We start from the raw sequence: 12,601 nt of genomic DNA, 5'->3' as shown, positions 1-12,601 counted from the left end.
AGCTCTTGGAAAAATACTAGTACAATAACACTTTTTGTATATTGTCTTTAACTTTCGTAAAAAGATTAATTGTTGTTGCAATACTCAATTCACCCCCCCTCTTGAGTAATTGTGCATAGGTTCTACATCTTCATTAATCTTCAAGTTGTTCTTGATGATTTCATTACTCTGATCTTTAAATTCTCTTGACTTGAGTGTTTGTGTTTCTCATATGCATTCTCATTTTGTTAGTGTCAGTAGTATACAAACTGCTAAGTTTGGTGTCTTGCATGCATTGTTATTTGATTTTAGTTGCATTTTGATTTTTCCTCATTATTAAAAATCCAAAAATATTTTTAATTTGTGTCTTTTCAAGTCAATAATACAGAGAATTGAAGATTCAGAACATACAGCAGAGGAATTACACAGAAAAAGGCTGGGCGTTCAAAATGCCCAGTGAAGAAGGCAAACTGGCGTTTAAACGCCAGCCAGGGTGCCTGGCTGGGCGTTTAACGCCCAAAAGGGTAGTAGTTTGGGCGTTAAACGCCATAATGTGCACCATTCTGGGCATTTAATGCCAGGATGGCACAAGAGGGAAGATTTTGTTTTCAAATCAATTTTTTTTTAGTTTTCAAAATCTTTTCAAAATCAAATCTTTTTCAAATCAAATCTTTTCAAGCAAATCTTTTTCAAAATCAAATTCTTTCCATTTTCAAGGATACTTGCTATCAATTAATGATTTGATTCAACATTTCAAGTATGTTGCCTTTTCTGTTGAGAAAGGTTTAATGTTTGAATCATATCTTTTCTTGATAGCCAAGCCATTAATTTTCAAAATCAAATCTTTTTGATTTCTAATTTCAAAATTTTTTTCAAAAATCACTTGATTTCTTTCCCACTTTAATTTTCGAAAATCAATTAGTGTTTTTCAAAATGTTTTCAAAATCTTTTACTTAATTTTCGAAAATTACTTCCCCTATTCTCACATCCTTCTATTTATGGACTAACACTATTCCTCAATGAATAATTCGAACCCTATCTCTCTTGATAAGTTCGAATTCTTCTACTTCTGCCTTCCATTTTTTCTTTTCCTCTGACACCTCAAGGAATCTCTATACTATGACATAGAGGATTCCATATTTTCTTGTTTTCTTCTCTTTCATATGAGCAGGAGCAAAGACAAAAGCATTCTTGTTGAGGCTGATCCTGAACCTGAAAGGACCTTGAAGCGAAAGCTAAGAGAAGCTAAGGCACAATTCTCTGTAGAGGACCTAACAGAAATCTTCAAAGAAGAAGACCCCATGGCAGCCGAAAACAACAACAATACCAACAATGCAAGGAAGGTGCTGGGTGACTTTACTGCACCTACTCCCGACTTCTATGGGAGAAGCATCTCTATCCCTGCCATTGGAGCAAACAACTTTGAGCTTAAGCCTCAATTAGTTTCTCTAATGCAACAGAATTGCAAGTTCCATGGACTTCCATTGGAAGATCCTCATCAGTTTTTAGCTGAATTCTTGCAAATCTGTGACACTGTCAAGACTAATGGGGTTGACCCTGAAGTCTACAGACTTATGCTATTCCCTTTTGCTGTAAGAGACAGAGCTAGAATATGGTTGGACTCACAACCTAAAGAAAGCCTGAACTCTTGGGAAAAGCTAGTCAATGCCTTCTTGGTAAAGTTCTTTCCACCTCAAAAATTGAGTAAGCTTAGAGTGGAAGTCCAAACCTTCAGACAGAAGGAAGGAGAATCCCTCTATGAAGCTTGGGAAAGATACAAACAATTAATCAGAAAGTGTCCCTCTGATATGCTTTCTGAATGGAGCATCATAGGTATTTTCTATGATGGTCTCTCTGAACTATCCAAGATGTATTTGGATAGCTCTGCTGGAGGATCTCTTCATCTGAAGAAGACGCCTGCAGAAGCTCAAGAGCTAATTGAAATGGTTGCAAATAACCAACCCATGTACACTTCTGAAAGGAATCCTGCGAACAATGGGACTAATCAGAAGAAATGAGTTCTTGAGATTGACACTCTGAATGCCATATTGGCTCAGAACAAAATATTGACTCAACACGTCAATATGATTTCTCAAAGTCTGTCTGGAAAGCAAAATGCACCAAGCAGTACTAAGGAAGCTTCATCTGAAGAAGAAGCTTATGATCCTGAGAACCCTTCAATGGAAGAGGTGAATTACATGGGAGAACCCTATGGAAACACCTATAATCCTTCATGGAGAAATCATCCAAATCTCTCATGGAAGGATCAACAGAGACCTCAACAAGGTTTCAACAACAATAATGGTGGAAGAAACAGGTTTAGCAATGGCAAGCCTTTTCCATCATCTTCTCAGCAACAGACAGAGAGTTCTAAGTAGAATACCTCTGACTTAGCAACCATGGTCTCTGATCTAATCAAAACCACTCAAAGTTTCATGACTGAAACAAGGTCCTCCATTAGAAACTTGGAGGCACAAGTGGGTCAGCTGAGCAAGAAAATTACTGAACTCCCTCCTCGTACTATTCCAAGCAATACAGAAGAAAATCCAAAAGGAGAGTGCAAGGCCATCAACATGGCCGAATTAGGAGAGGAGAAAGAGGCAGTGAACGCCACTGAGGAAGACCTCAATGGACGCCCACTGACCTCCAATGAGTTCCCCAATGAGGAATCATGGGAATCCGAGGCTCAAAATGAGACCATAGAGATTCCATTGGACTTACTTCTGCCATTCATGAGCTCTGATGAGTATTCTTCCTCTGAAGAGGATGTGTATGTCACTGAAGAGCAAGTTGCTAAATACCTTGGAGCAATCATGAAGTTACATGACAAGTTATTTGGAAATGAGACTTGGGAGGATGAACCCCCTTTGCTCACCAAAGAACTGGATGACTTGTCTAGGCAGAAACTACCTCATAAGAGACAGGATCCTGGGAAGTTTCAATACCTTGTACCATAGGCACCATGACCTTCAAGAAGGCCTTGTGTGACTTAGGGTCAAGTGTAAACCTCATGCCTCTCTCTGTAATGGAGAAGCTAGGGATCTTTGAGGTGCAAGCTGCAAAAATCTCACTAGAGATGGCAGACAATTCAAGAAAACAAGCTCATGGACTTGTAGAGGATGTTCTGGTAAAAGTTGAAGACTATTACATTCCTGCTGATTTCATAGTCCTAGAGACTGGGAAGTGCATGGATGAATCCATCATCCTTGGCAGACCCTTCCTAGCCACAGCAAAGGCTGTGATTAATGTTGATAGAGGAGAATTGATCATTCAATTGAATGAAGAATCCTTGGTGTTTAAAGCTCAAGGATATTGATGAGCGGATAATTTGTACGCTTTTTGGCATTGTTTTTAGTATGTTTTTAGTATGATCTAGTTAGTTTTTAGTATATTTTTATTAGTTTTTAGTTAAAATTCACTTTTCTGGACTTTACTATGAGTTTGTGTGTTTTTATGTGATTTCAGGTATTTTCTGGCTGAAATTGAGGGACCTGAGCAAAAATCTGATTCAGAGGCTGAAAAGGACTGCAGATGCTGCTGGATTCTGACCTCCCTGCACTCGAGGTGGATTTTCTGAAGCTACAGAAGCCCAATTGGCGCGCTCTCAATGGCGTTGGAAAGTAGACATTCTGCGCTTTCCAGCAATATATGATAGTCCATACTTTGCCCATGATTTGTTGGCCCAAACCGTCGTTCAAAGTCACCTTCAGAATTCCCAGCGTTAAACGCCGGAACAGGCACAAGAATGGGAGTTAAACGCCCAAACTGGCACCAAAGCTGGCGTTTAACTCCAAGAAGAGTCTCTACACGAAAATGCTTCAATGCTCAGCCCAAGCACACACCAAGTGGGCCCGGAAGTGGATTTTTATGTCATTTACTCATCTCTGTAAACCCTAGGCTACTAGTTCTTTATAAGTAGGACCTTTTACTATTGTATGGAGAGATATCTGGGTAGCTATCCTTGTTCTGATGCTATCTTAGATCATTGGGAGGCTGGCCATTCGGCCATGCCTAGACCTTGTTCTTATGTATTTTCAATGGTGGAGTTTCTACACACCATAGATTAAGGTGTGGAGCTCTGCTGTACCTCGAGTATTAATGCAATTACTATTGTTCTTCTATTCAATTCCGCTTGTTCTTGTTCTAAGATATCACTTGTTCTTCAACCTGATGAATGTGATGATCTGTGACACTCATCATCATTCTCACCTATGAACGTGTGCCTGACAACCACCTCCGTTCTACCTTAGATTGGGTGGATATCTCTTGGATTCCTGATACACGATGCATGGTTGATCGCCTGACAACTGAGCGCTCGCCTGACAATCGAGCCAGCGATTCCGTGAGATCAGAGTCTTCATGGTATAGGCTAGAATTGATGGCGGCATTCAAGAGAATCCGGAAGGTCTAACCTTGTCTGTGGTATTCTGAGTAGGATTCAATGATTGAATGACTGTGACGAGCTTCAAACTCCTGAGGGCGGGGCGTTAGTGACAGACGCAAAAGAATCACTGGATTCTATTCCGGCCTGATTGAGAACCGACAGATGGATAGCCGTGCCGTGACAGGGTGCGTTGAACATTTCCACTGAGAGGATGGGAGGTAGCCACTGACAACGGTGAAACCCTTGCATAAGCTTGCCATGGAAAGGAGTAAGAAGGATTGGATGAAGACAGTAGGAAAGTAGAGAGACGGAAGGGACACAGCACCTTCATACGCTTATCTGAAATTCTCACCAATGAATTGCATAAGTATCTCTATCTTTATCTTTATGTTTTATTCGTATATCACCCATATCCATTTGAGTTTGCCTGACTAAGATTTACAAGGTGACCATAGCTTGCTTCATACCAACAATCTCTGTGGGATCGACCCTTACTCGCGTAAGGTTTATTACTTGGACGACCCAGTACACTTGCTGGTTAGTTGTGCGACGTTGTAGTGATCACAATTTCGTCCACCAAGTTTTTGGCGCCGTTGCCGGGGATTGATCGAGTTTGGACAACTGACGGTTCATCTTGTTGCTTAGATTAGGTATTTTTTTTTCAGAATTCTTGAAGATGAATTCTAGAGTTTCATGATGATTTGTTGAAGTCTGGCTGGCTGTGAAGCCATGTCTAATTTCATTGGACCGAGGTTTCAACTTATCATCACAAGAGCTTGTTGATTTCTATCAATCTTGCTGTTGGAGCAGTGATCTGCTAAGGCTTGGCTGGCCATTGGCCATGTCTAGTGTTTTGGACCGGAGCTTTCTTTGAAAGCTTGGTTGGTTGTGAAGCCATGTCTAATTCCTGGACCGGAGTCTTAGACTAAACATTGCATGATTCCTGGAATTCTCATTAAGAATTTTGATACCTTATTTTCTTTTTCCACTTAATTTTCGAAAAAAGCACAAAAAAAAAATTTTACAAAATCATAAAAAACCAAAAATATTTCTTGTTTGAGTCTAGAATCTCATGTTAAGTTTGGTGTCAATTGCATGTTTCTGTTCTTTTTGCATCCATGCATGTGTCTTCATTAATCTTCAAGTTGTTCTTGATGATTTCATTGCTCTGATCTTTGAATTCTATTGACTTGAGTGTTTATGTGTCTCATATGCATTTTCATTTTGTTAGTGTCAGTAGTATACAAACTGTTACGTTTGGTGTCTTGCATGCATTGTTATTTGATTTTTGTTGCATTTTGATTATTCCTTATTATTAAAAATCCAAAAATATTTTTAATTTGTGTCTTTTCAAGTCAAGAATACAGAGAATTGAAGATTCAGAACATACTGCAGAGGAATTATACAAAAAAAGCTGGGCGTTCAAAATGCCCAGTGAAGAAGACAGACTGGCGTTTAAACGCCAGCCAGGGTGCCTGGCTGGGCGTTCAACCCCAAAAGGGTAGAGTTTTGGGCGTTAAACGCCAGAATGTGCACCATTCTGGGCGTTTAACGCCAGGATGGCACAAGAGGGAAGATTTTGTTTTCAATGCAAATTTTTTCAAGTTTTCAAAATTTTTTAAATTCAAATCTTTTTCAAATCAAATCTTTTCAATCAAATCTTTTTCAAAATCAATTTCTTTCCATTTTCAAAGATACTTGCTATCAATTAATGATTTGATTCAACATTTCAAGTATGTTGCCTTTTCTGTTGAGAAAGGTCTAATGTGTGGATCATATCCTTTCTTGATAGCCAAGTCATTAATTTTTAAAAACAAATCTTTTTTTAAATGTTTCTCAAATCATATCTTCTCAATCACATCTTTTTAAACTAATCATATCTTCTTAACCACATCTTTTTCAAAATAGCTTTCAATCAAATCTTTTTGATTTCTAATTTCAAATTCTTTTTCAAAAATCACTTGATTTCTTTCCCACTCTTATTTTCGAAAATCAATTAGTATTTTTCAAAATGGTTTCAAAATCCTTTACTTAATCTTTGAATACTACTTCCCTTCTTCTCACATCCTTCTATTTATGGACTAACACTATTCCTTAATGCACAATTCGAACTCCATCTCTCTTGATAAAGTTCGAATTTTATACCTCTGCCTTCTATTTTTCTTTTCCTCTGACACCTCAAGGAATCTCTATACTGTGACATAGAGGATTCCACATTTTCTTGTTCCCTTCTCTTTCTTATGAGCAGGAGCAAGGACAAAAGCATTCTTGTTGAGGCTGATCCTGAACCTGAAAGGACCTTGAAGCAAAAGCTAAGAGAAGCCAAGGCATAACTCTCTGTAGAGGACCTAACAGAAATCTTCAAAGAAGAAGAACTCATGGCAGCCGAAAACAACAACAATGCCAACAATGCAAGGAAGGTGCTGGGTGACTTTACTACACCTACTCCCGATTTCTATGGGAGAAGCATCTCTATCCCTGCCATTGGAGCAAACAACTTTGAGCTTAAGCCTCAATTAGTTTCTCTAATGCAATAGAATTGCAAGTTCCATGGACTTCCATTGGAAGATCCTCATCAGTTTTTAGCTGAATTCTTGCAAATCTGTGACACTGTCAAGACTAATGGGGTTGACCCTGAGGTCTACAGACTTATGCTATTCCATTTTGCTGTAAGAGACAGAGCTAGGACATGGTTGGACTCACAACCTAAAGAAAGCCTGAACTCTTGGGAAAAGCTAGTCAATGCCTTCTTGGCAAAGTTCTTTCCACCTCAAAAATTGAGTAAGCTTAGAGTGGAAGTCCAAACCTTCAGACAGAAGGAAGGAGGATCCCTCTATGAAGCTTGGGAAAGATACAAACAATTAATCAGAAAGTGTCCATCTGACATGCTTTCTGAATGGAGCATCATAGGAATTTTCTATGATGGTCTCTCTGAACTATCCAAGATGTCTTTGGATAGCTCTGCTGGAGGATCTCTTCATCTGAAGAAGACGCCTACAGAAGCTCAAGAACTAATTGAAATGGTTGCAAATAACCAATTCATGTACACTTCTGAAAGGAATCCTGTGAACAATGGGACTAATCAGAAGAAAGGAGTTCTTGAGATTGACACTCTGAATGCCATATTGGCTCAGAACAAAATATTGACTCAACAAGTCAATATGATTTCTCAAAGTCTGTCTGGAATGCAAAATGCACCAAGCAGTACAAAGGAGGCTTCATCTGAGGAAGAAGCTTATGATCCTGAGAACCCTTCAATAGAAGAGGTGAATTACATGGGAGAACCCTATGGAAACACCTATAATCCTTCATGGAGAAATCATCCAAATCTCTCATGGAAGGATCAACAGAGACCTCAACAAGGTTTCAACAACAATAATGGTGGAAGAAACAGGTTTAGCAATGGCAAGCCTTTTCCATCATCTTCTCAGCAACAGACAGAGAGTTCTAAGCAGAATACCTCTGACTTAGCAACCATGGTCTCTGATCTAATCAAAACTAGTCAAAGTTTCATGACTGAAACAAGGTCCTCCATTAGAAACTTGGAGGCACAAGTGGGTCAGCTGAGCAAGAAAATTACTGAACTCCCTCCTTGTACTCTTCCAAGCAATACAGAAGAAAATCCAAAAGGAGAGTGCAAGGCCATCAACATGGCCGAATTAGAAGAGGAGAAAGAGGCAGTGAACGCCATTGAGGAAGACCTCAATGGACGCCCACTGACCTCCAATGAGTTCCCCAATGAGGAATCATGGGAATCCGAGGCTCAAAATGAGACCATAGAGATTCCATTGGACTTACTTCTGCCATTCATGAGCTCTGATGAGTATTCTTCCTCTGAAGAGGATGTGTATGTCACTGAAGAGCAAGTTGCTAAATACCTTGGAGCAATCATGAAGTTACATGACAAGTTATTTGGAAATGAGACTTGGGAGGATGAACCCCCTTTGCTCACCAAAGAACTAGATGACTTGTCTAGGCAGAAACTACCTCATAAGAGACAGGATCCTGGGAAGTTTCAATACCTTGTACCATAGGCACCATGACCTTCAAGAAGGCCTTGTGTGACTTAGGGTCAAGTGTAAACCTCATGCCTCTCTCTGTAATGGAGAAGCTAGGGATCTTTGAGGTGCAAGCTGCAAAAATCTCACTAGAGATGGCAGACAATTCAAGAAAACAAGCTTATGGACTTGTAGAGGATGTTCTGGTAAAAGTTGAAGACTATTACATTCCTGCTGATTTCATAGTCCTAGAGACTGGGAAGTGCATGGATGAATCCATCATCCTTGGCAGACCCTTCCTAGCCACAGCAAAGGCTGTGATTAATGTTGATAGAGGAGAATTGATCATTCAATTGAATGAAGAATCCTTGGTGTTTAAAGCTCAAGGATATTGATGAGCGGATAATTTGTACGCTTTTTGGCATTGTTTTTAGTATGTTTTTAGTATGATCTAGTTAGTTTTTAGTATATTTTTATTAGTTTTTAGTTAAAATTCACTTTTCTGGACTTTACTATGAGTTTGTGTGTTTTTCTGTGATTTCAGGTATTTTCTGGCTGAAATTGAGGTACCTGAGCAAAAATCTGATTCAGAGGCTGAAAAGGACTGCAGATGCTGTTGGATTCTGACCTCCCTGCACTCGAAGTGGATTTTCTCGAGCTACGAAAGCTCAATTGGCGCGCTCTCAACGGCGTTGGAAAGTGGACATTCTGGGGTTTCCAGCAATATATTATAGTCCATACTTTGCCCAAGATTTGATGGCCCAAACCATCGTTCAAAGTCACCTTCAGAATTCCCAGCGTTAAACGCCGGAACTGGCACAAGAATGGGAGTTAAACGCCCAAACTGGCACCAAAGCTGACGTTTAACTCCAAGAATAGTCTCTACACGAAAATGCTTCAATGTTCAGCCCAAGCACACACCAAGTGGGCCCGGAAGTGGATTTTTATGTCATTTACTCATCTCTGTAAACCTTAGGCTACTAGTTCTTTATAAGTAGGACCTTTTACTATTGTTTGGAGAGATATCTGGGTAGCTATCCTTGTTCTGATGCTATCTTAGATCATTGGGAGTCTGGCCATTCGGCCATGCCTAGACCTTGTTCTTATGTATTTTCAACGGTGGAGTTTCTACACACCATAGATTAAGGTGTGGAGCTCTGCTGTACCTCGAGTATTAATGCAATTACTATTGTTCTTCTATTCAATTCCGCTTGTTCTTGTTCTAAGATATCACTTGTTCTTCAACCTGATGAATGTGATGATCCGTGACACTCATCATCATTCTCACCTATGAACGTGTGCCTGACAACCACCTCCGTTCTACCTTATATTGGGTGGATATCTCTTGGATTCCTGATACACGATGCATGGTTGATCACCTGACAACCGAGCGCTCGCCTGACAACCGAGCCAGCCATTCCGTGAGATCAGAGTCTTCGTGGTATAGGCTAGAACTGATGGCGGCATTCAAGAGAATCCGGAAGGTCTAACCTTGTCTGTGGTATTCTGAGTAGGATTCAATGATTGAATGACTGTGACGAGCTTCAAACTCCTGAGGGCAGGGCGTTAGTGACAGACGCAAAAGAATCACTGGATTCTATTCCGGCCTGATTGAGAACCGACAGATGGATAGCCGTGCCGTGACAGGGTGCGTTGAACATTTCCACTGAAAGGATGGGAGGTAGCCACTGACAACGGTGAAACCCTTGCATAAGCTTGCCATGGAAAGGAGTAAGAAGGATTGGATGAAGACAGTAGGAAAGCAGAGAGACGGAAGGGACACAGCACCTTCATACGCTTATCTGAAATTCCCACCAATGAATTGCATAAGTATCTCTATCTTTATCTTTATGTTTTATTCGTATATCACCCATATCCATTTGAGTTTGCCTGACTAAGATTTACAAGGTGACCATAGCTTGCTTCATACCAACAATCTCTGTGGGATCGACCCTTACTCGCGTAAGGTTTATTACTTGGACGACCCAGTACACTTGCTGGTTAGTTGTGCGACGTTGTAGTGATCACAATTTCGTCCAGACAGACAGAGAGTTCTAAGCAGAATACCTCTGACTTAGCAACCATGGTCTCTGATCTAATCAAAACCACTCAAAGTTTCATGACTGAAACAAGGTCCTCCATTAGAAATTTGGAGGCACAAGTGGGTCAGCTGAGCAAGAAAATTACTGAACTCCCTCCTAGTACTCTTCCAAGCAATACAGAAGAAAATCCAAAAGGAGAGTGCAAAGCCATCAACATGGCCGAATTTGGAGAGGATGAAGAGGCAGTGAACGCCACTGAGGAAGACCTCAATGGACGTCCACTGGCCTCCAATGAGTTCCCCAATGAGGAACCATGGGAATCTGAGGCTCAAAATGAGACCATAGAGATTCCATTGGACTTACTTCTGCCATTCATGAGCTCTGATGAGTATTCTTCCTCTGAAGAGGATGAGTATGTCACTGAAGAGCAAGTTGCTAAATACCTTGGAGCAATCATGAAGCTAAATGACAAGTTATTTGGAAATGAGACTTAGGAGGATGAACCCCCTTTGCTCACCAAAGAACTGGATGACTTGTCTAGGCAGAAATTACCTCAAAATAGACAAGATCCTGGGAAGTTTTCAATACCTTGTACCATAGGCACCATGACCTTTTAGAAGGCCTTGTGTGACCTAGGGTCAAGTGTAAACCTCATGCCTCTCTCTGTAATGGAGAAGCTAGGGATCTTTGAGGTGCAAGCTGCAAAAATCTCACTAGAGATGGCAGACAATTCAAGAAAACAAGCCTATGGACTTGTAGAGGATGTTCTGGTTAAAGTTGAAGACCATTACATCCCTGCTGATTTCATAGTCCTAGAGATTGGGAAGTGCATGGATGAATCCATCATCCTTGGCAGACCCTTCCTAGCCACAGCAAGGGCTGTGATTGATGTTGATAGAGAAGAATTGATCATTCAAGTGAATGAAGAATCCTTTGTGTTTAAGGCTCAAGGATATCCCTCTGTCATCATGGAGAGGAAGCATGAAGAGCTTCTCTCAAAACAGAGCCACACAGAGCCCCCATAGTCAAACTCTAAGTTTGGTGTTGGGAGGCCACAACCAACTTCTAAGTTTGGTGTTGAACCCCCACATTCAAACTCTAAGTTTGGTGTTGGGAGGTTCCAACATTGCTCTGAGTATTTCTGAGGCTCTATGAGGGCCCTCTGTCAAGCTATTGACATTAAAGAAGCGCTTGTTGGGAGGCAACCCAATGTTATATTTTATCTATTTTCCTTTGTTATTTTATGTTCTTTTGTAGGTTGATGATCATGAGAAGTCACAAAATCAATTGAAAAAGCAAAAACAGAATGAAAAACAGAAAGAAAAACAGCACATCCTGGAGGAAGATCCTGCTGGCGTTTAAACGCCAGTAAGGCTAGCAGATGGGCGTTTAACGCCCAGTCTGGCACCATTCTGGGCGTTTAACGCCAGAAAGGGGCACCAGACTGGCGTTAAACACCAGAAAAGGGCAAGCACTTGGCGTTAAACGCCAGAAATGGGCACCAGCCCGGTGTTTAACGCCAGAATTGGCTCAAAACGCATTTTTGCTTGCCACTTGGTGCAGGGATGACTTTTCCTTGACACCTCAGGATCTGTGGATCCCACAGGATCCCCACCTAGCCCCCCACTCTCTTTCTTCTTCACCCATTCACCAATCCCCTCAACACCTCTTCCCCAAAACCCTTCACCTATCAAATCCCATCTTTCTTTTCACCACTCACATCCATCCTTCATAAAACCTCACCTACCTCACCATTCAAATTCAAACCACTTTCCCACCCAAACCCTCCCATACATAACCGAACCATCACCCCCCACTCCTATATAAACCCTCCTTCACTCCTTCATTTTCACACATCATAAACACTACTTCTCCCCCTTTTTGGCCGAACACAAAGCCATTCCCTTCTTCTTCATTTCTTCTTCTTCTCCTCTCTTATTTCTCCTTTTGCTCGAGGACGAGCAAACCGTTTAAGTTTGGTGTGGTAAAAGTATTGCTTTTTGTTTTTCCATAACCATTTATGGCATCCAAGGCCGGAGAAACCTCTAGAAAGAGGAAAGGGAAGGCAAAAGCTTCCACCTCCGAGTCATGGGAGATGGAAAGATTCATCTCAAGGGTGCATCAAGACCAATTCTATGAAGTTGTGGCCTTGAAGAAGGTGATCCCCGAGGTCCCTTTTTCACTCAAAAAGAGTGAAT

At 40.9% G+C, this 12,601-nt stretch overlaps 1 non-coding gene across 1 annotated transcript; it reads right to left on the bottom strand.

The window, feature by feature from the left end:
* Nucleotides 1-1,685: 1,685 nt before the first annotated feature.
* Nucleotides 1,686-1,793, bottom strand: LOC112804286 (small nucleolar RNA R71). Its single transcript, XR_003202900.1, has one exon. It is a non-coding gene; the product is annotated as a small nucleolar RNA R71 (small nucleolar RNA).
* Nucleotides 1,794-12,601: the final 10,808 nt, after the last annotated feature.

The sequence above is a fragment of the Arachis hypogaea genome, chromosome 5, assembly GCF_003086295.3.
Source record: "Arachis hypogaea cultivar Tifrunner chromosome 5, arahy.Tifrunner.gnm2.J5K5, whole genome shotgun sequence".
Classification (NCBI taxonomy): Eukaryota; Viridiplantae; Streptophyta; class Magnoliopsida; order Fabales; family Fabaceae; genus Arachis; species Arachis hypogaea.
The sequence above is the reverse complement of the archived record's forward strand: the minus strand, read 5'-3'. Positions and strand labels throughout refer to the sequence as shown.